The sequence below is a fragment of the Lontra canadensis genome, unplaced genomic scaffold (genome assembly GCF_010015895.1).
Source record: "Lontra canadensis isolate GAN:19392208 unplaced genomic scaffold, GSC_riverotter_1.0 scaffold93, whole genome shotgun sequence".
NCBI lineage: Eukaryota > Metazoa > Chordata > Mammalia > Carnivora > Mustelidae > Lontra > Lontra canadensis.
In genome coordinates, this window is record NW_022631087.1 from 795,399 (window position 1) to 815,088 (window position 19,690).

A 19,690-nucleotide genomic window follows, 5' to 3' on the forward strand; every position below is an offset into this window, starting at 1 on the left:
CCATCCCAGACCTCTTACCTAACTACTGAGCCCCTTTACTATGACTCAGGTAATGGCCTATGCCTGCGGGATATTCCAGGGACTGTCCTCAGGCACTTATTACCAAAGGCTGTCATTTTAAAAATTACACAGCTAGTGGCCCTCTTTTCCTCAGAGCAGAGCTCCCACTGTACAGCAGTGACTTAGTATCAGCTTTTCAGATGCTAAGGGACACCAGAGCGTACATTTATCCAGTTTTTTTTTTTTTTCTTTTTTGTTTTTGTGCTTCGCAATCAGCTTGAGTTTTGACCTTAACCTTCTGGGTGAAGTGTGTTTATGTACCCGTCTTCACCATCTGCAGTAATGCCTTTTACAATGGCGAAAGCGGCTGTTCTTCGCAATCTAAACACCGTTAGGAATGAAAGGATAATTGCAAAGAATACGGAAAAACAGAGTTCTGACTGTATTTCGAAGTGGGTTTTGTTCTCACTGTTCTGAACCATACTACCACTTGCAGGTAAATAGCTGTTCTTAAAAGTTTGCCTGTAGTAAAACTCCAACCAGATAAGTGTACCTCCCTGGGACTGTACAGTTTTTGGAGACTTCTGCGCTAAGTTTTAATCAGAGAAACCGCCCTCTCCCAGTTTTGAAAATCTACCACCATTTTTTTTTTTCTCACTGATTCTGAGCTGGTGGTTTCAGCTGCCCTAAATTTCATTAGGTGGGAAGCCTTCTCCTTATGGGGTGCTGTCATTCTGTGTGCCACAATATAGTATTTTTTAGATATTTTAAGCTCTAAGTTGGAATCCAAATCCAAACTAAATTTCAACTCTGGAAATAGCTGAGGGTAGAATTGGGTCAAGAGATACCCCTTTCTGAAAAATTAGATCCTAATGTGTGCGGGCAACAATGCTCACATCACTACTTCCTCTTCTGCCTGACAGCTGGCAAGTTAAATTGTGAAGCAAGTGGCTTAGAATTGAAGATCTGTATTAATCACAGCTGCGATGATTGCTAGAAGAAAACCTGGGAGTTATGAGAGTGTGTTAACAATGGGATGTGTCTGTTTGCTCTAGGGGTAAAAAAGATCTCTTTGAGGAAGTGACATTTAATCCGAGCCTTGAAGAATAAGGAAGAGTAGGTCTGACAACAAAGGGAAAGGGGTGGGGAGTGCACTTGTTGTTGTGGAAACCGCAGGTTTGAAGGCTCTTGGGTAGGAAGGGACTCCACCTGTGGCTAGAATGAGGCGACTAAGTGCTGAAGGAGATGTGGGTACATGGCTTGAGGGCCATGGTGAAAATTTTGGACCTAATCCTAAAGACAAAAGGAAGCCACTGAAGAGTTGGAGAGACTCCAACTGCGCTCGATCCAATTCGTGTTTGCAAATGATATTTCTGGCTGCAGTGTGGGAAGAAGGCAGCAGCAGAGGGTGTGTGAAAACCAGTCTGCAGGTATGGGAGAGTAGAAGACGGTGGATCAAGGACATCAATCAGAATTAGATCTATAAGTGCCTAATCATTGGCTGCATGTGAAAGGTGGGGGAATGAAAAGTGCCAAAAGGGTGCCTGGGTGGCTCAGTTGGTTAAGAGACTGCTTTCCGCTCAGGTCAGGTTCCTGGAGTCCGAGGATCGAGTCCGGCATCGGGCTGTTTGGCAGGCAGTCTGCTTCTCCCTCTGACCCTCCCCCTTCTCATGCTCTCTCTCTCTCTCTCTCTCTCTTTCTCACACACACACACACACACACACACACACTCTCTCTCTCTCAAATAAACAAAATCTAAGAAAGAAAAGAAAGAAAGAAAGAAAAGTGTCCCAAAATGACTCCCAGGTTTCTAGGGTGAGTTCATCCCATTCCCTGGGATGGGGAGTCTGGAGGGGGAGGTCTCAAGGGGACAAGTTTGAGTTGCTTTAAATATGTTGAGTTCGCTGTCTCTATGAGACATCCAAGTGAAGATGCTGAGTATATATTTACAAAATAAATCTGGAACACAAAGTAGAGATCTGGATGGAAGATGAAATCAAACCTAAATGTTTAGAGAGCAAGGAATATGATTTGCTTGTAAGAACTGAACCTCTAAACTTTAGAAAAAATGAACAGAAGCGAAGGGTACCTAATACTATGTGTGAGACACTCCACAGACAATATTTTTATTTTATCCTTTACACCCTATGTGGATGGTATTATAATCGCATTTTTCATATAAGGACACTAAGGGTTAAATCTTTGGTCAAATTTACTTGAATTCTCGGGGTGCCTGGGTGGCTCAGTGGGTTAAAGCCTCTGCCTTCGGCTCAGGTCATGATCCCAGGGTTCTGGGATCGAGTGAGCTCCGCGTGGGGCTCTCTGCTCAGCAGGGAGCCTGCTTCCTCCTCTCTCTCTCTGCCTGCCTCTCTGCCTACTTTTGATCTCTGTCAAATAAATGAATAAAATCTTTTAAAAAAATGTACTGGAATTCTCAATTAAAAAAGACCAATTGAATAAGAATCTCTGTGGGTAATTCTGATGATCACTGAGGTTTAGAAACTTAAAAGTGCAAACTGCTGGGGCACCTGGGTGGCTCAGTGGGTTGGAACCTCTGCTTTTGGCTCAGGTCATGATCTCAGGGTCCTGGGATGGAGCCCCACGTCGGCTTTCTGCTCAGCGGGGAGCCTGCTTCCTCCTCTCTCTCTCTCTGCCTGCCTCTCTGCCTACTTGTGATCTGTCTGTCAAATAAATAAATAAAATCTTTAAAAAAAAAAGTGCAAACTGCTTAAAAGTGGTCACACAAACCATATAAAACACCTATTTTAAACAATGATTAAAATAAGATAAAATTAAATTTAAAAAGAAACCATGATTCCAAGAACATGTAGCCGATGCAGCAAATGTTTGTGGGTACACTTCCCTGTTTCTTTCACCTAAGCACCCCCACCCATTATCAATGCCCTTCCTGGGAAACTCTGGAATGTTCATTTGTTCATTCATGCAGTAAATAGTTATGGTGAACCTACTACCGTGTCCCAAATAACAACAGTCATTCATTTATTCACAAATATTTATGAGCACTTACTAAACACCATGCTGTTTCATGCTCTGGGAATATAGCAGTGAACAAAATAAACAGATGTCTGCCCTACAGAGTTTACATTCAGGTGGGGAAAGACAAACAGACATGTATGTGTATATGAATACAGGTATCCGTATGCAGGTATATATATGTAGAAAGATGTATATATCTCACATGGCAATAACTACAATGACTACAAATAAAACAGGAGAAAGAGTTGGAGAGTTCAGGGTATAGAGAGGAGGGGAGACAGTTTTATACAGGGCAATGCATAGAGGTCCTGCTGGTTTGAGCATAAAGGAGTGAGAGAGCAACTATGCTATCCCGAGAAGGTACAGCAAGCACAAAGGTCCTGAGGCAGAAGTGTGTGTGAGGTGTTCAAGATACAGCAAGGAGTCCTGTGTGGCTGGAATGAGAAGTAGCTAGAGGCAGGTTATGAGGCCTGTAGGCCATTGTGGGTAAGACCTTTGGCTTTCACTGTGAGAGAGACAGGAACCACTGAAAGGGGCTGGGCAGAGAAATGGCCCACTCTGACAGTTTCGAAGGGATGACTATGGAGAGCTGAGTGAGGAGGCAAGGGTGGAAGCAGGATGACCAGTAAGGATGCTGTTCCAATAATCCAGTCAAGGTGGGGGCGCTGGGTGGCTCAGTCAATTAAGCATCTGCTTTTGGCTCAGGTCTTGACCCCAGGGTCCTGAGTTTGAGTCCTACATTGGGCTCCTTGCTCAGTGGGGAGCCTGCTTCTCCCTCTGCCTGCCGTTCCCCCTGCTCGTGCTCTCTCTCACACACAAACAAATAAATAAACGAAATCTTAAAAAAAAAAATCCAGGTGAGAGAAATGGCAGCACAGACCAGGGTAGTCAAAGAGGAAGTGGTAAGAAGGTGCTGCACTCTGGATCATTTGACAGGAGAGCTCACAGGCAAGATTTGCTAATGGATTGAAAGATGGGTAAGAGAAAAAAAAGAAAGAGAAAGGCGGTTAAGGATGTCTCCAAAGGTTTTGGCTCAAGCAGTTGGAAGACTGGAGTTGCCATTTGCCAAAATGGTGGATGATAAGAAAAGTCAAGAGCTGGTATGAGAACCTCTGGGAGGGTCTACTCTTCTCAGCGCCTGGTCTGTGGGAACAAATTCAGTGCTCACAACAACTCTCTAAGGTACATCCTGTTGTTATGCCTATTTTATCGTCGAGGAATTGAGATATTGCTCTATACGGTTCTTCAGATTCCACTGCTGTGAATGGTGATAATACTCCAGAGGTTACCACTGCATTGTCTCTTTGGGAAGGCAGACGACTATATATACAAGGACAACAAAATCTAGAGCTACAATGGGAAAGTCTGAGGATGCCGTAGCTGTACAAAGCAGAAGCATCTTCCAGGAGGCACCTGGGTGGCTCAGTGGGTTAAGCCTCTGCCTTTGGCTCAGGTCCTTGTCTCAGGGTCCTGGGATTGAGCCCCACATCGGGCTCTCTGCCAGAGGGGGGGCCTGCTTCCCCCACCCCCACCTGCCTCTGCCTACTTGTGCTCTCTCTCTGCCAAATAAATAAATAAAATCTTAAAAAAAAAAAGCATCTTCCAAAGTTTGGGGGTCAGGGAGACAGGCAGGGGTTGGGAAAGACTTGTAGGAGGAAGTGATTTTAAGCTCCAATCTAAAGGATCACTAGCCATGCCAATGAAAATTTTAGGAGCAGGGACAGGAAAAGGAGTAGTCAGGTAGAGGTTAGTCCTAAGCACTTTTACAAAAAAGGTGGGGAGGGGATTTTGAGGAATTTAAAGAAGTTCAGTATGATGTTTTTATTTCTTTTAGACTACCTTGTTCGTTGGTCCCTATTGGGAGTTTCTCTCCACAAACAGGGTAATGTTTCAAGGGTTCCCTATCCCTGGTTTCTTTAGAACATACCCTTAATGGAGCAGAGGTCCTGCTGTCCTTGACAATTCATCAGGTTCTTGTTGTTCCTCAACTGTGCCCACAAGTTCCTGCCTGTGGACTTTGAACTACCTGTTCTCATTAACAAGGACACTCCAGTCTCCCGTACACCTTCCTGGGTCCACACCCAGGGCTTAAGGGTCTCTCTGCTTCCATGACCCCCAGTGAAAAGCATGATCATAGAACTTAAAACATAAGTTATAGACAGATACTGTTTTCTTATCTGTCCATGTCCCTACTAGGTTGTCAGCAGAGTCTTTACAACTAGGCTGGCACAATGTTGTCAGCCCTGAATGGAATTTTGATTATTTTCTTCTTGAAATGAATGAATGGATACATTTTGATTTACCCTCCTTTACTTTTAGTGGTGCTGCTACTGGCTTTTTGATGATCTGTTCTGGTTCCACTAGCAACAGAATTATTAATGTATTTTAAAATTTTAGTTACATATAGCATTGTTCTAGCTTCTTTAACTTGACCTTGTTGGGTTTTTGCTGACAGACAGGCTTTGCACAATACTGGGACGCTGGTGGCTGAGCTCTTTTTCGGGGACATCTGCACATTGATTACTCTTCTGGGGATGAAGGTGTGGCCTTGCTGATACTGGCTTAAGAACCATGCAAAACTCAGTATTTGTAACCATTCTCTTGAATGGATGCTTGTATATCCTCCGCCTCAAAACAAGAGTATAGAACACTGCTCATAGCCTCGTTTCTAAGGATCATATCTGAGAGTCAGGATTTCCAATCCAGAGACAATGGCCCTGGTGGGATGGAGCCCAATGGTATCATCGAGAGTAACTAGAATGAGGTTATTGACAGCCTTGGTGACATGAACCTTTCTAAGTCCCTTCTTTGTGGCATCTACACAAATGTTTTTGAGCTGCCATCCAGAAACAAGCCAGTCTTCCTTATCAAGGGTTATTATGTGATTGCTCAAGCCCAGTCTAGGACTGGGAGAACAGTCACGTTTGCCATATGGATTATGCAGCAGATTGAATTAGATCTCAAGACTATGTGAGACTTAGTCCTGACACCCACTAGACAGTAGACTCAGCAGATGCAAAGGGTATTCGTGACATTAGGACATTACAAGGGTGTCCCCTGACACACCTGCATTGGTGGGACCAACGCGCACGCTGAGGTCCAGAAGCTGGAGGTGGAAGTCCCCTATATCATCGTGGGGACCCCAGGTCACGTGTCTGATATGCTTAACTGGAAAAACCTGTCTCTCAAATACATCAAAATGTTTGTACTGGATGAAGCTGATGAAATGTTAAGCTATGGATTCAGGGATGTATTTGAAAAGCTCCACAACAATACCCAAGGGGGTTCGCTGTCAGCTGCAATGCCTTCCAATGTGTTCGAGGTAACCAAGAAGGTCATGAGGGACCCCATTCAGATTCTGGTCGAGAAGGAGGACTTGACCCTGGAGGGTGTCCACCCATTCTGCATCCATGTGAGAGGAGTGGAAGCTGGACACACCCTGTGGCTTGTGTGGCACCCTGACCATCACGCAGGCAGTCATAGTCAACACTGGAAGGTTGGTTGGCTCACTGAGAAGATGCACAGCTGAGACATCACTATGTCTGCCATGCATGGCGATGTGGAGCATGAGGAATGAAATGTAATTTCATTTCAGTTTCACTCTGGCTCTAGCGGAGCATTGGTTACCTCTGACCTGCTGGCCTGGGGTGCTGATGTGCAGCAGGTATCTGTAGTCAGCAGCGAGGGCCTTCCCACCAACAGGGAAAGCTATACCTGTAGAACTGGTAATTGGTCCTGGTGGATGATTTGGCTGTAAGGGTGTGGCTTTTAACAGGGTGACAGAAGAAGACAAGAGGACTCTTTGAAACACTGAGACCTTCCTCAACACCTCTGTGGGGAAGGTGCCCTTCGGTGTCGCTGACCTCATCTGAGTGGGGCTGTCCTACTACCTAGCCGAAGCCAGGGTCCAGTCCTCAGGGTCCCGAAGAGGATCAGGAGGGGGGAGAGAAGGGAGCCAAGGGATGGGCATCTTGTCTTTTTTTAATTTCCTTTTCTTTTTCTTTGAATAAATGCCACATTTTGAGGCAAACAACAACAACAACAACAAACCTGTTCATAGCAGCTTTGTCATAGTATTCTAATAACGGGAAATAAGCAGAAATTCCTCAATATGAGGATGGCAAAACTAATTTTGGGATTTCATATGATAGACCACTACTCTGCTATAGAATGAAACAGATTATGGACTCAACAAAGGGGGTGAATCTCACTAACATTACACTGAAAGAAAACTCCCTGACAGGAGAAACATACACACTATGAGCATTCGTTTTCCATTGCTGCTGTAACAAATTAGCACAAACACAGTGAGGTAAACAGAACTTTGGTTATCTTACAGTTCTGTAGGTCAGAAGTCCAATATGAGTTGAACCAAGATTAAGGTGTCTGAGAGCTATGTTCCTTCTGGGGGCTTTATGGGAGAATGCTTTACCAGCTTCTAGAACCCAACCACACCCCTTGGCTTGTGGCCCCCTTCCTCTGTCTCCGAAGATGGCAGCGTGGCATCTCTGATCCTCCTTCCATCCTCATGTCTCTCTGACTCTCTTCTTCTGCCTCCCTCTGCCACTCTAAGGACCCTCGTGAGTACCTTAGGCCCACCCAGGTAATACAGGATAATGTCCCTATTTTAAAGTCAGCCAATTAACAGACTTAATTCCCTTTTGCCATATAACCTAAGTATTCTGAATAAAAAATGGAGGATAATGGAAGGCAGATTTCCAGTGGTGTACTGCTAAACTGCCTTGGGGTGGGGTGGGGTGAAAAAACTTGATCTGTAGCATCTGCTGATTGCTATGGTATAATACTCTGATGGCTGATTTCAAGCTAACATCCGCTCACAAAATTATGATTATTTAGTAATCAGCCCTTGTAAGCTGGTTCAACATGATTCCAGCATACTACTGCAAGTTTCTCACTCTTGATGTTTTAAAATACAAAGAGAGAAATAAATATTCACATATGAGGATCTGAATGTACACATGTATGTTTCCTTGCCCTCTACAATGGTAGAGCCCAAAAGTTAGAGCACATCTGTAGCAATAAGCACACCTAACGTCTGGATCTTACTCTCTAAATATCATTCTGAACATTAACAGGAACCAATGTTCCTTGGAGAAAAGGTTAATTCTCAGACTGGGGCAGAAAAAGTACAAAAGGAGCCTGAAATGGCTGAACCAGAAATTACAGAAGTATTCAAAGAATGATGGTAACATACAAAAAGGAGAGGTTTGCAGACTGAAAAGGCTCCCACTGGGGACCATTTTAGTATCAAAATAAGTGATACAGTAATGGATTAGAGCCCATTAAACAGCATAAAAATCTGTGAGTCAAAACTGACATAAATAAGTAAATGGGAGAAGAGAAAGCTCTTTCTCAAAGTACAATACCAACTCATCATAAGATACAAATGAAAGAATGAGAAAATCAAGGAGTGTAAGTTTAATGAGACAGTATGTTTACACATCTCCCCCTAAATCCTAGTTAACTGAAAAGACGTAACTAGTAATTTTACGGTGAGGAGGTTTGACAGGTACTGCCTTCACCAAGTGATCAAAGTTAACATTACCAGTAGTGAGACAAATCCACATCACATGCCTCCAGATGTCACTGAGCAGGACCTAATATCACTTCTGTGGTATATTTGCCAAAAATATATTATCTAAGTCTAATGAAAATGTATTGTCTAAATCTGAATCATGGGGAAACAGAAGGTAGACCCAAACTGAGGGCCATTCTACAAAATCTCTCTGGTCTACCTTCTTCAAAGGTGTCAAAGTCATGAAAGACAAAAGATGACAGAGAAATTGTCACACATTGATTGGAGAGGACTGAATGCAGAACACGATCCTATTTGAGGTCCTGGACTGGAAGGAAAAATTATAAAGGACAGTACTGAGATAGTTAAAATTTGAATACAAACAGTAGATGACATAATAGTACTATTGTCATATCAAGTTTTCTGATTTTGTTCTTTGCTCTCCAGTTAGGTCAAAAAATATTTTTGTACTTAGGATGTATATACTCAAGTATTGAAGGATAAACAGACACAAAGGCTGCAATTTGCTCTCAAATTATTAAAAAAGAATAAAGTGGGTGTGAAAGGGAATAAAGTGTGGGGAAAGGGAAAAGACTAAGATAAAGCCAAAGAGAAAATGGAGCAAAATGTATCCATTTTTGAATCTGGGTAAAAGGCATATAGGAGCTGTACTACTGTTGCCACTTGTCCATAAATCTGAAATTCTATCAAAATAAAAAGTGACAAAAGATGGAGATGGGGGACATAGGAAGCCACGTTGGCAGCGCCCCATCAATGCAGAGGGGAAAGCCCTACAAAAATATGCTGGTTTTGCTTTGATTTTCTGTAGTCACCTCTCTTCTGTATATTCTTTGCAAAGGAAATAAAGGATTTATAGCCGGTGCATAGGTGGTCAGTTTAGAAGATTCAAAAGAAGATGGCTTTTGTGAACTTGAAAGTATTCATTCTAAATTAATAGAGACTTCTCTGTTCCGAATAACACTTTGGAACCCTGTAACAATTTGTAATCAGAATGTGTAAACTTGCGAAACGTTCTTAACATGAGATAGATAAAAAAGGTAGTATAGGATGAGAAAAGGGGAACAGTGCAAACTATACAGAATTTACGAATGTTAAAAAAAAAAGTTTCCTTCAAGTTCTCTCCCATGATTTAACTCTTGCTTGCACATAGTCCCTCTTTTGATTGTATCTACGAGATTGTGTGCCTATTATCGTATGAAATAGTATCATTAGAATGCTTAGCTATTGACCTCATTATAAACACTTTGGGGGAGATGCCAGCAGCCTAGTGCTAGACCTGTTTTGCTAGAGCAAGATCCATGTTACCAAGATCCTAGAAACATGAGTGAAAGAATTAACGAATTAATTAAAAGAATTAAAATGAATTAATGTTTTAGAATTAAAAGATTTAATAAATTAAAAGAGTTTAGTTATAAAATAACTTAGAACTGGTTAAAATTGGAGGGGGAGACAAACCATGAGGGACTGTGGACTCTGAGAAACAAACTGAAGGTTTTGGAGGGGGTGGAGGGTGGGGTGGGACTGGTGGTAGGTATTAAGGAGGGCACTGTGTGTGGTACGTAAACAATGCATTCTGGAACACTGAAAAAGAATTAAATTAAATTAAATTTCTTAAAAACCTGGTTAAAATGTAAAAATACTTTTCACCAGAAACTAATGAATTATGTAAAATGAAATGTCTCCCCACCCCCACCTGTATGCACATTTTCACCCCTTATTAAAATACTATGATGTTACTCCTGATTTATTGATATTTAGCAGAATTTAGCACAGGTCTTATTTTTGCCATGCCATTTATGGATGGAATTTTGAAGGAGAAATGATGCCTTGTACTACATTCAAAATTCAACCCCTAAAAAAATAATTTAAAAATTCCAACAGATGAGGCAGAGAATCAAGTTAACTCCGGTTTAAGGTGGCTACTCTTTGGGATACCAGTCTGCTAGAAATAAAATTCTGCTCTCCCCTTACCCCCAACCCCTGAGTAAAAATGTTACGCTGCTAGAAAATAAAGCATTTCTTTGACACATTTAATTGTAGCCATAGGATTAAAATAGATTAACTAAGAGCCTAACCAAAATAAATTATTTGCAATATAATTACACCATAATTTTCAGCACTAAATGTGTATGCCTCTAGAGATAAAATAGTTTTGATTTACCAAACTGGGTAATTAAATTAAGTAGATAATTTAATTACCTAAGGGCCTGGGAACCAGGTAATAGCAATTTGGTAAGTTACTAGCAGCAATCATCAGTTTGATTAGCCTGCTGAAGATAAAAAGTAAGCCTGAAATAAAAATTACCTTTAGAAAAACTTCAAAATAATATATCCCAAGTATTATTGATGTAGTAGACAGTGTGGGTGTCCCCCTCATTTTCTTGGCTGCCTCTCCCTACCACAGAAGCTCTGTCATCTGGATGATTTTCACCCCTCCATCCCCCACCCCCCCACCCCCACCCCCAGCTAGAAGACTGGCCCTGACTGGCCTAAAGCAATCAGGATAATCCCAAACCCTTTGTTTCAGCTAGTCCAAAAGAGGGCCCATGACCCAAGTTGGTTCGCTTTATTTACATTTTAACTTTTGGTTCACAATCTTAGTTCCAACTTCTTGGGGGAGTTACATTGTAACACCCAATCAGCAATAGGGTGCTGTTCCCAGTTCCATCAGGATTAGAGCCTGCTCATCATGACAACCATAACATATATGAAAGTCAACCAGAGTCTCTTGTATTTATATGCCTTCTAAGTGTCTTAAAATTGAAAACAGTTCACCTTCTTTTCGTGTCATTTTCCTGTTGTATAAAACAGATATTTATCCTGTTGGATTTCCCACCTTCTGGATTTGGCTGATTGCTCTCTTGAGTGGTTTCCCTTATCCTTCTATTCCTCACAGTTGCTGTAAAATAGTATTTAGAACTCGGGGCTTGATTTAGGAAAGTTTTCTTTCTTTTTCTTTTCTTTCTAACTTTCCTTTTTTTTTTTCCTTGTTTTTTTTTCATTCTTTCTTTTCACGAAATATTATTAGGCGCCAGTGTGCACTCCCTAATGCATCAAATTAGGGGCACACAAAATCTGGTTGGTCATACTTTGAGAGATGTCAGAATGAGGGGCAGAGCCAGATTTCACCAGCTTTGCCTAGTGGGAATCTCTGAGTTAGTTCCAGATTCCTTTTGCTGTGACCCCAATTGTCTTTGAGAGCCTCCTTGCTTTCTGGCCCCACGGACATCCCAAGTTTATACTCCCTGACCCAGACTTGACATCAAGCATTTGTAGAAGATGCTCTGTTGCTTTTAGTGAGGAAAAGTATTTAGCAGGCTGGATCCAGCTCAGGGATGCTTGTTATGGGGCCTTGTTATTATTTCCAGACCTTCCAGTGAACCAAGCTCAGGGATAAGTGGTTTTTCAGAAAGAGGAAAAGAAATCATGAATTATACAGATATTACCAATTCAAATTTAAAACTACCGGAGGACTTTATTTCTTTTCTTGGAACAAAAAATCTGAGCTGCAAATGATATATTTTTTTAAAGATTTTATTTATTTATTTGACAGAGAGAGAGAGATCACAAGTAGGCAGAGAGGCAGGCAGAGAGAGGGGATGAAGTAAGCTCACCCATGAGCAGAGAGCCCAATGTGGTGAATCCCAGGACCCTGATACCATGACCTGAGTTGAGGGCAGAGGCTTAATCCACTGAGCCACCCAGGCGCCCCTGCAAATGATATTAATATAAGTCCTTATTTGTTTTATCCAAGAATATACTTATAGCAGTTTCAGAATGATCGTACTAACAGTGCTACTAAAAATTAAGAGGATTGGATACATTTAAAAATTTCTATGTGGGTATGTAGTCATTGTCATTGCCCTTAAGCTATATCTTACTAAGGATGTACCATCCAAATATTGTGTTTTAAAGTGACCTCAATCGGTTCTTTTCCGTGTTGTTATATAAACTTGACAAACATAGTTGAATTGAGTTATTGCAGTTTGTTTTGGAGGGGATTTTCTTTCCTTTTGTTTTTATTTTTGTTTTCAAGTAGACAAGGTATTTACATGACTCCGAAGTCAAACTAGAAAACCCAATATATTCTGTGAAGTTTAATGTCCTTTTCTTTTCCTTCCTTTCCTTTCCAGGTAACTATTTTATTCAATTTTGACTTATCCTCCATTGTCTCTTGTTGAAAGTAGAAGCATATGTGCACAAACATGTGTGTACGCACATGTATGTGTGTATGTATATGTGTATGTATGTGTGAATGTATGTGTGGATACACATACATAGGTATTCTCCTCTCTTTATCACACAAAAGGCAGTATACAATAAAGCTGTTTTGCAAACTGCTGTATTAACTTAACGATATATCCAGAAGGTCACTCCATATGAGGACATACAGATCTCCCTCATTGCCTTTCACACTGCATGATACTCTGCTGTGTGTTCATTCAATCAGATCCCCACTGACGGACATCTTGGCTATTTCACTTTCTCACCATTACAAATAGCGTATCCACAGGGGTGCCCGGGGGGTTCAGCTGGTTAAGCGGCCCCCTTAGGCTCAGGTCATGGTTTCAGGTTCCTGAGATTGAGTCCTACATCAGGCTCCCTGCTCAGTGGGAAGTCTGCTTCTCCCTCTCCCTCTGCTGTTCTCCCTGTTTGTGTGCTCTTGCTTGCACATTCTCTCTCAAATAAAAAAAAACTATAAAAAAATAAAATAAAACATGCCCCTTAAAAAAAAGTGTATCTTGCACCCGCCCCCACCTCTGAATATTGTTAGAAATTTCTGAGTAAAAGGGTAAATGCACAGGGGTTCCTGGGTGGCTCAGTTGGTTAAACATCCGACTCTTGGTTTTGGTTCGGGTCATGATCTGAGGCTCCGGAGATCAAGCTCCTAATCAGGCTCCCCACTCAATGGGGATTCTGCTTCCCCTCTCTCTTTCCGTCTGCCCTACACCCCCCCTTGCCCATTCATGCATTCTCTCTCTCTAATATAAATAATTCATCTTTTTTTTTATAAAAGTAAATGTATAGGTAATTTTATTTGATAATGGCAATTCCTTTCCATAACAATATTTCCATTTTGCATTCCCAACATTAACACATGACAGTGCCTGGTTCCCCACAACTTTCCCAACAGGTAGGTTGTAATTTTTTAATAGTACCAATTTGGTATATGAGAAATAGTTGAAAATGAGTGTCATTTTCTTTTGCACGCATTTTTTAAATATGAACGAGCTACAACATCTTTATATGTTTAAGCACCATTTTTATTTCTACTTCTGTGAATTATCGGTTCATTTCTCTAAACTGTTTTTTCATGACGTTATTTAGTTGTTTTCTACTAAGTTTTTAGAAGCTCTTTATGTTATGGGTGTTGAAAGTTTCCAGTAGTATTGTAAGGGCCTATGTAGCCAGAGTGATGCCATCCGGTTAAATAATGACTTTGTCGTTTATACAGTAAAATTTAAACTGTCCCCACCTCCTTTCTCCAGGGGACTTACTTAAAACAAATCCCAGAAACTAGTCCCAGGTAACAAAGCCCAAATACAAGGATGGGTCCGGTCAGGTGGAGGTATTCAATCAGTGGGGGCAGCATACTGTCTCCTAGATACCAAGAAGTATAGGCCCCGCCCTTTGGGTACCTTTTGGGCACCCATTCTGACTAAGGGGATAGGCTAGTTCAAATATCTACTATAGGGTAAATTGTAATTCAATCGGGCACTTATGTGTGACCTAGCAGGACTGTGCAGCTTTCTCTGTGTTACAATCTCATTGGCCAACTGTGCATGGCCAGGCCCAATCACATGGCCTTTGCCCTTAAAAGCTAGTCTGTAAGGCAGAGGGGGGTCGCCTCTTTGCAAGAGATGTCCCTGGCTGGTCAGTTTGATTCTCGATGCTTGGTGTGAAATAAAGCTTTGCTTGACCTTCACTTTGTATCAGTCTTTCTCCTTTGACCATGGACCCAATAGTATAAGTTGGAAACCTTGTTTTAAAGTTTATTTGCCTTTTTACATTGCTTATGGTGACTTTTCTTAGGTAAAACTTCTTTCTGAATTTTGATGTAGTCAAATTCATAGGTTGTTTCTCTTACTGGTATATGTTTCCACATATTTCTGGAACATTATCCATTTCAAACGGTTTCCTATAGGCTTTCAAATTTGTTTTCATAGAGTTGTACAAAGTAGTCTTAACACATTTTTCTATATTTTCTCTGCTTTTATAGTCATTATTGCATTATCATTTATTTTATATATTTATACCTATAAACCTTTCGCCCCTCCCCTCTTCTGGTTTAGGTAAGCTACAGTTTGTCTACTTTCCTGACTTTTAAAATCCTTAGCTTTGAGGGCTTCCTCTTGATACAAGCATGTTTTTATAGTTTTAGGTGGAAGAGACTTTTTTAAAATGTCATTATTTTCTAGTTATATTGAATCAAATGTGATCACAGAAGGCCATTTATATCATTTGCATTTTTTGAATGCATTGAAATTTTCTTCACAGATGCTGATATGTCAATTTTGTGAAATTTCTATGTCACTTAGGTTTAATTTGTATCATTAGGATTCAGTCCCCTCTTATTTTGATATTGTCTTTCTACTATGAACACTGTTATAATTAGCTGGTCACCTCCTCTTTCTCTTTCCTACTTTATCCCTAATACCAAATTTAAAGTATTATACTTTGGCTGGCTCAGGCAGTGGAGTATATGACTCTTAATCTCTGGGTTGTGGGTTCAAGCCCCAAGTTAAGTTGGAGATTACTTAAAAATTAAAAAACAGCTAAAAAAAATAAAGTATTATATTTTATTCCAGGTTTCAAAAAGTAAGATTTTCTCTGCATTTATCATCTCTGCTTTCTCCCCATTTTTGATATTTATATTACATCCATATTATCAAAACTATAAAAAAAACCCACATACTATTCTGTAAACCTTATTCTCATCATTCTATCCTGAATTCCACTGTAAAATGCTTACCTCCAAAACTGAAATTGAATTTGTCCAATCATTTTCTGAACCTTCTTCTCTGGTAGGTACCTCAAGAAGGCTGGGAGCAATATTTCCTGTGTCCTTAACATGTTCATAACTGTCTACATCTTGAAAACTTTTATACCTGAAAAATAAGTAATGTCTTCTGTCCATCTCTTGACTGGATTATTTGTTTTTTGGGTGTTGAATTTGATACATTCTTTGTAGATCTCAGATATTAGCCCTTTATCTGATAAGACATTTGCAAATATTTTCTCCCATTCTGTCGGTTATCTTTTGGTTTTGTCAACTATTTCCTTTGTTGTGCAAAGCTTTTTATCTTGGTGAAGTCCTGATAGTTCATTTTTGCTTTTGTTTTCCCTTGTTTTTGGAGACATGTCTAGCAAGAAGTTGCTGTGGCGGAGGTCACAGAGGTTGCTGCCTGTGTTCTCCTCTAGAATTTTGATGGATTCCTATCTCACATTTTGGTCTTTCATCCGTCTTGAGTTTACCATTGTGTGTAGTATAAGAAAAGGGTCCAGTTTCATTCTTCTGCATGTGGCTGTCCAATTTTCCCAGCACCATTTGTTGAAAAGACTATATTTTTTCCATTGGATATTCTTTCCTACTTTGTCAAAGATTAGTTGACCAAAAGTTGACAGTCCATTTATGGGTTCTCTATTCCATTCTACTGATCTATGTGTCTGTTTTCGTGCCAGTACCATACTGTCTTGATGATTACAGCTTTGTAATAGAGCTTGAAGTCTAGAATTGTGGTGCCACCAGCTCTGGTTTTCTTTTTCAACATTCTTCTGGCCAGTTGAGGTCTTTTCCGGTTCCATACAAATTTTAGGATTATTTTTCCAGCTCTATGAAAAATAGATGGTATTTTATAGAGATTGCATTGAATGTGTAGATTGCTCTGAGTAGCATAGCATTTTAACAATATTTGTTCTTCTAATCCATGAGCATGGAATGTTTTTCCATTTATTTGTGTCTTCCTCAATTTCTTTCATGAGTGTTCTATAGTTTTCTGTGTAGAGATCCTTTATATATATGTGTATGTGTGTGTGTATGTATATATATGTGTAACACACACACACACACACACACACATGAATATCACTCAGCCATCAAAAAGGATGAAATCTTACCATTCACATCGACATGGTCGGAACTGGAGGGTATTATGTGGGGTGAAATAAGTCAATCAGAGAAAGAAGATTATTTTAAGGTTTCACTCATATATGGAATTTAAGAAACAAAACAGAAGATCATAGGGGAACGGAGGGGAAAAATAAGATGAAATCAGAGAGGGAGATAAACCATAAGAGACTCATAACTATAGAAATAAACTGAGGGTTGTTGGAGGGGAGGTAAATGAGGGGATGGAGTAACTGGGTGATGGGTATTGAGGAGGGAATGTGATGAAATGAGCACTGGGTGTTATATGCAATTGATGAATCCCTGAACTCTACTTCTGAAACTAATGATACACTGCATGTTAATTAATTTAACTTTAAAAAATGAGTTAAAAAAAAGGAAAGAAAACCGGTGAAGCTAAGTCCTAGCTTTAATTTACTTCCTTTGATTATCTTATATATGCTATTTACTTGCACTCTGGCAAAAATTTTTCTGTAGGAATGTCAAATGCCCATCTTATTTTCGTTCTTCATGACTTACTTGGTCTTTTTGCCAAAATACTCTGGACAGTGTTTCTTCTATTTAAAGTCCAAGAATTTTACTAGAGGATGTTTTGGAAGTAACTAGTCTGGGCTGAGATTTCTAGGTAAATGATACAGTCTTTTGATATGTATGTTCAAATTTCCACACATTTTAGAATAATTTTCTTGAATTACTTTTAAAATAAATTCTTTATCTTGCAATAGTTTTAATTTTATGGGAAATTCTCAAAGATACCACAGAGCGTTCTCATAGGTCTTTTATCTAGTTTCCATCCTTTGTTACTATTGTACATACCATGGTACGTTTGTCAAAAATAGGAACTGACACACAGATATGTCAATTTTGTGAAATTTCTGTGTGACCTAGACATGGTAGTAGTTTGTGTTTTTCATTGAATCTGTCCATTTCATCTAAATTAGAAAATTTATTGGCATAATTGCTTAGAATATTTCCCTTTTCCATTTGATGTCTATAGAATCTGTGGTAATGCTCCTCTTTCATTTCTGAGATTAATAATCTGTGTGTTCTCCAGCTATTTTCTGATTAGTTTGGATAGAGACATCAATGTTACTGATTTTTGCAAATAATCAGCTTGGTTTTATTGACTTTTTAAATTGTGTTTATTTTTTTATTTTATTGATTTCCATTATTATTTTCTTTCTTCTGCTTGCTTTTAGTTTAATTTGCTCCTTTTTTTTCTAGTTAATGTGGAATCTTAGATAAATGAGACCTTATATCTTTTCAAATATAAGCACTTAATGCTATAAATTTCCTTCCTTGTACTGCACTACCTACATTGCCTACATTTTGATGTTTTCTGTGTTTATTTTAATTCAACTCGAGATATTTTATAATTTATTTTATATTTTTTATTTGACTCATGGGTTATTTAGAACTGAATTTTTAAATTTCCAAATATTTGGAGATTTTTCAGATATCTTTCTTTTATTGATTTTTAGTTTACTTTTGATAACCTAGATAAGGTTTTTAGTTTTGTTGACAACAGAGAAAAAATATGGGATGACTTCATCCTGTGAAGTTTTTTGTGACTTGTTTTATGGTCTTGCATATATATGATCAATCTTATTGATTTTTCTGTTGCTGTTGAAACAATATATATTCTGCTGTTGTAAGGTCAGGTGTTTTGCATGTCAGTTAAGTTGGTTCTTGGTTTTGCCCAAGGCTTCTTTAGGTATACTTATTCTACCAATTACTGAGAAAGGAGTGTCAAGGGCGCCTCTTGGCTCAGTGGGTAAAGCCTCTGCCTTCTGCTCAGGTCATGATCTCAGGGACTGGGATAGAGCCCCCCATTGGGCTCTCTGCTCAGCGGGGAGCCTGCTTCCCCCTGTCTCTCTGCCTGCCTCTCTGCCTACTTGCGATCTCTCTCTCTATTACATAAAGAAATAAAAAAACTTAAAAAAAAAAGAGTGTCAAAATCTGGAACAATCATATTAGGATTGTCTATTTCTACTTTTATTTCTATTAGATTTTCCTTCTTGTGCTTTAAAGTGTGGTTATGAGATTCATTCACAATTATTATTGTTATATCATCATGATGAATTTATCTTCTTATCATTATGAAATGTGTCTCTTTATTCTTGGTGCCTTAGTCTGCTCAGGTTGCTATGACAAAGTACCACAAAGTGGGTGGCTTAAACAAGAAAAATTAATTTTCTCACGGGTCTGGAGGATGGAAATTCCAAGATCAAGTTTCTAGCAGGGTTGATAACTGCTGAGAGGTCTCCCCTTGCGTGGCAGAAGGCTGTCTTCTTACCATGTATTCATATGGCCTTTCCTTGGCCGTGTGCATATAGGGAGAGAAAGTAGTACTCTGGTGTTTCTTTATATAAAGGAACTAGTCATATTGGATCAGGACCCCACACTTACAACCTTATTTAATCATTATTACTTCCTTAGAGTCCCCATTTCCAGATAAAGCCACAGTCAGGGGTTAGGGCTTCAACATGTAGATTTTGAGAGGATACAAACATTCAATCTGTAACACTTGGTAATATTCTTTGTTTTGAAATCACTTTGTCTGATAGTAATGTAGCTACTCTAGCTTGATTTTTATTTCATATTTGCATGGTTTATCTTTTCCATCACTTGACCTTTAACCCATGTATGTTTTTATAGTCAAAGGGAACTTATTGCTGACAGCATGCAGTTGGGTCTTGTTTTATCCAGTATAAGAATTTTTGCCTTTTAAATCTTAGACAAATGTACATCTAGTCTAATTACTGATATGGGTTTAGCTTAAGTTTACCATCTTTTTTTGGTTTTCTATTTATCCCATCTGTTCTTTGCTCCTCTTTATCTTTTATCCTGTTTTCTTTTGGATTAACTGATTATACTTCACAACTCAGGTTCTATCTCCACTACTGGCTGATCAGCTATTTCTCTTTTTAGGTGTTTTTTTTTTTTTTTTGTTTTGTTTTTTTTAGTTGCTCTAGTATTTATAATATACATCTTTAACTTATCACTAT

At 39.5% G+C, this 19,690-nt stretch overlaps 1 pseudogene; it reads left to right on the forward strand.

Annotated features, from left to right (window-relative positions):
* Positions 1 to 5,602: 5,602 nt before the first annotated feature.
* On the forward strand, positions 5,603 to 6,869 carry LOC116854651 (annotated as a pseudogene).
* The last annotated feature ends 12,821 nt before the right edge of the window (positions 6,870 to 19,690 follow it).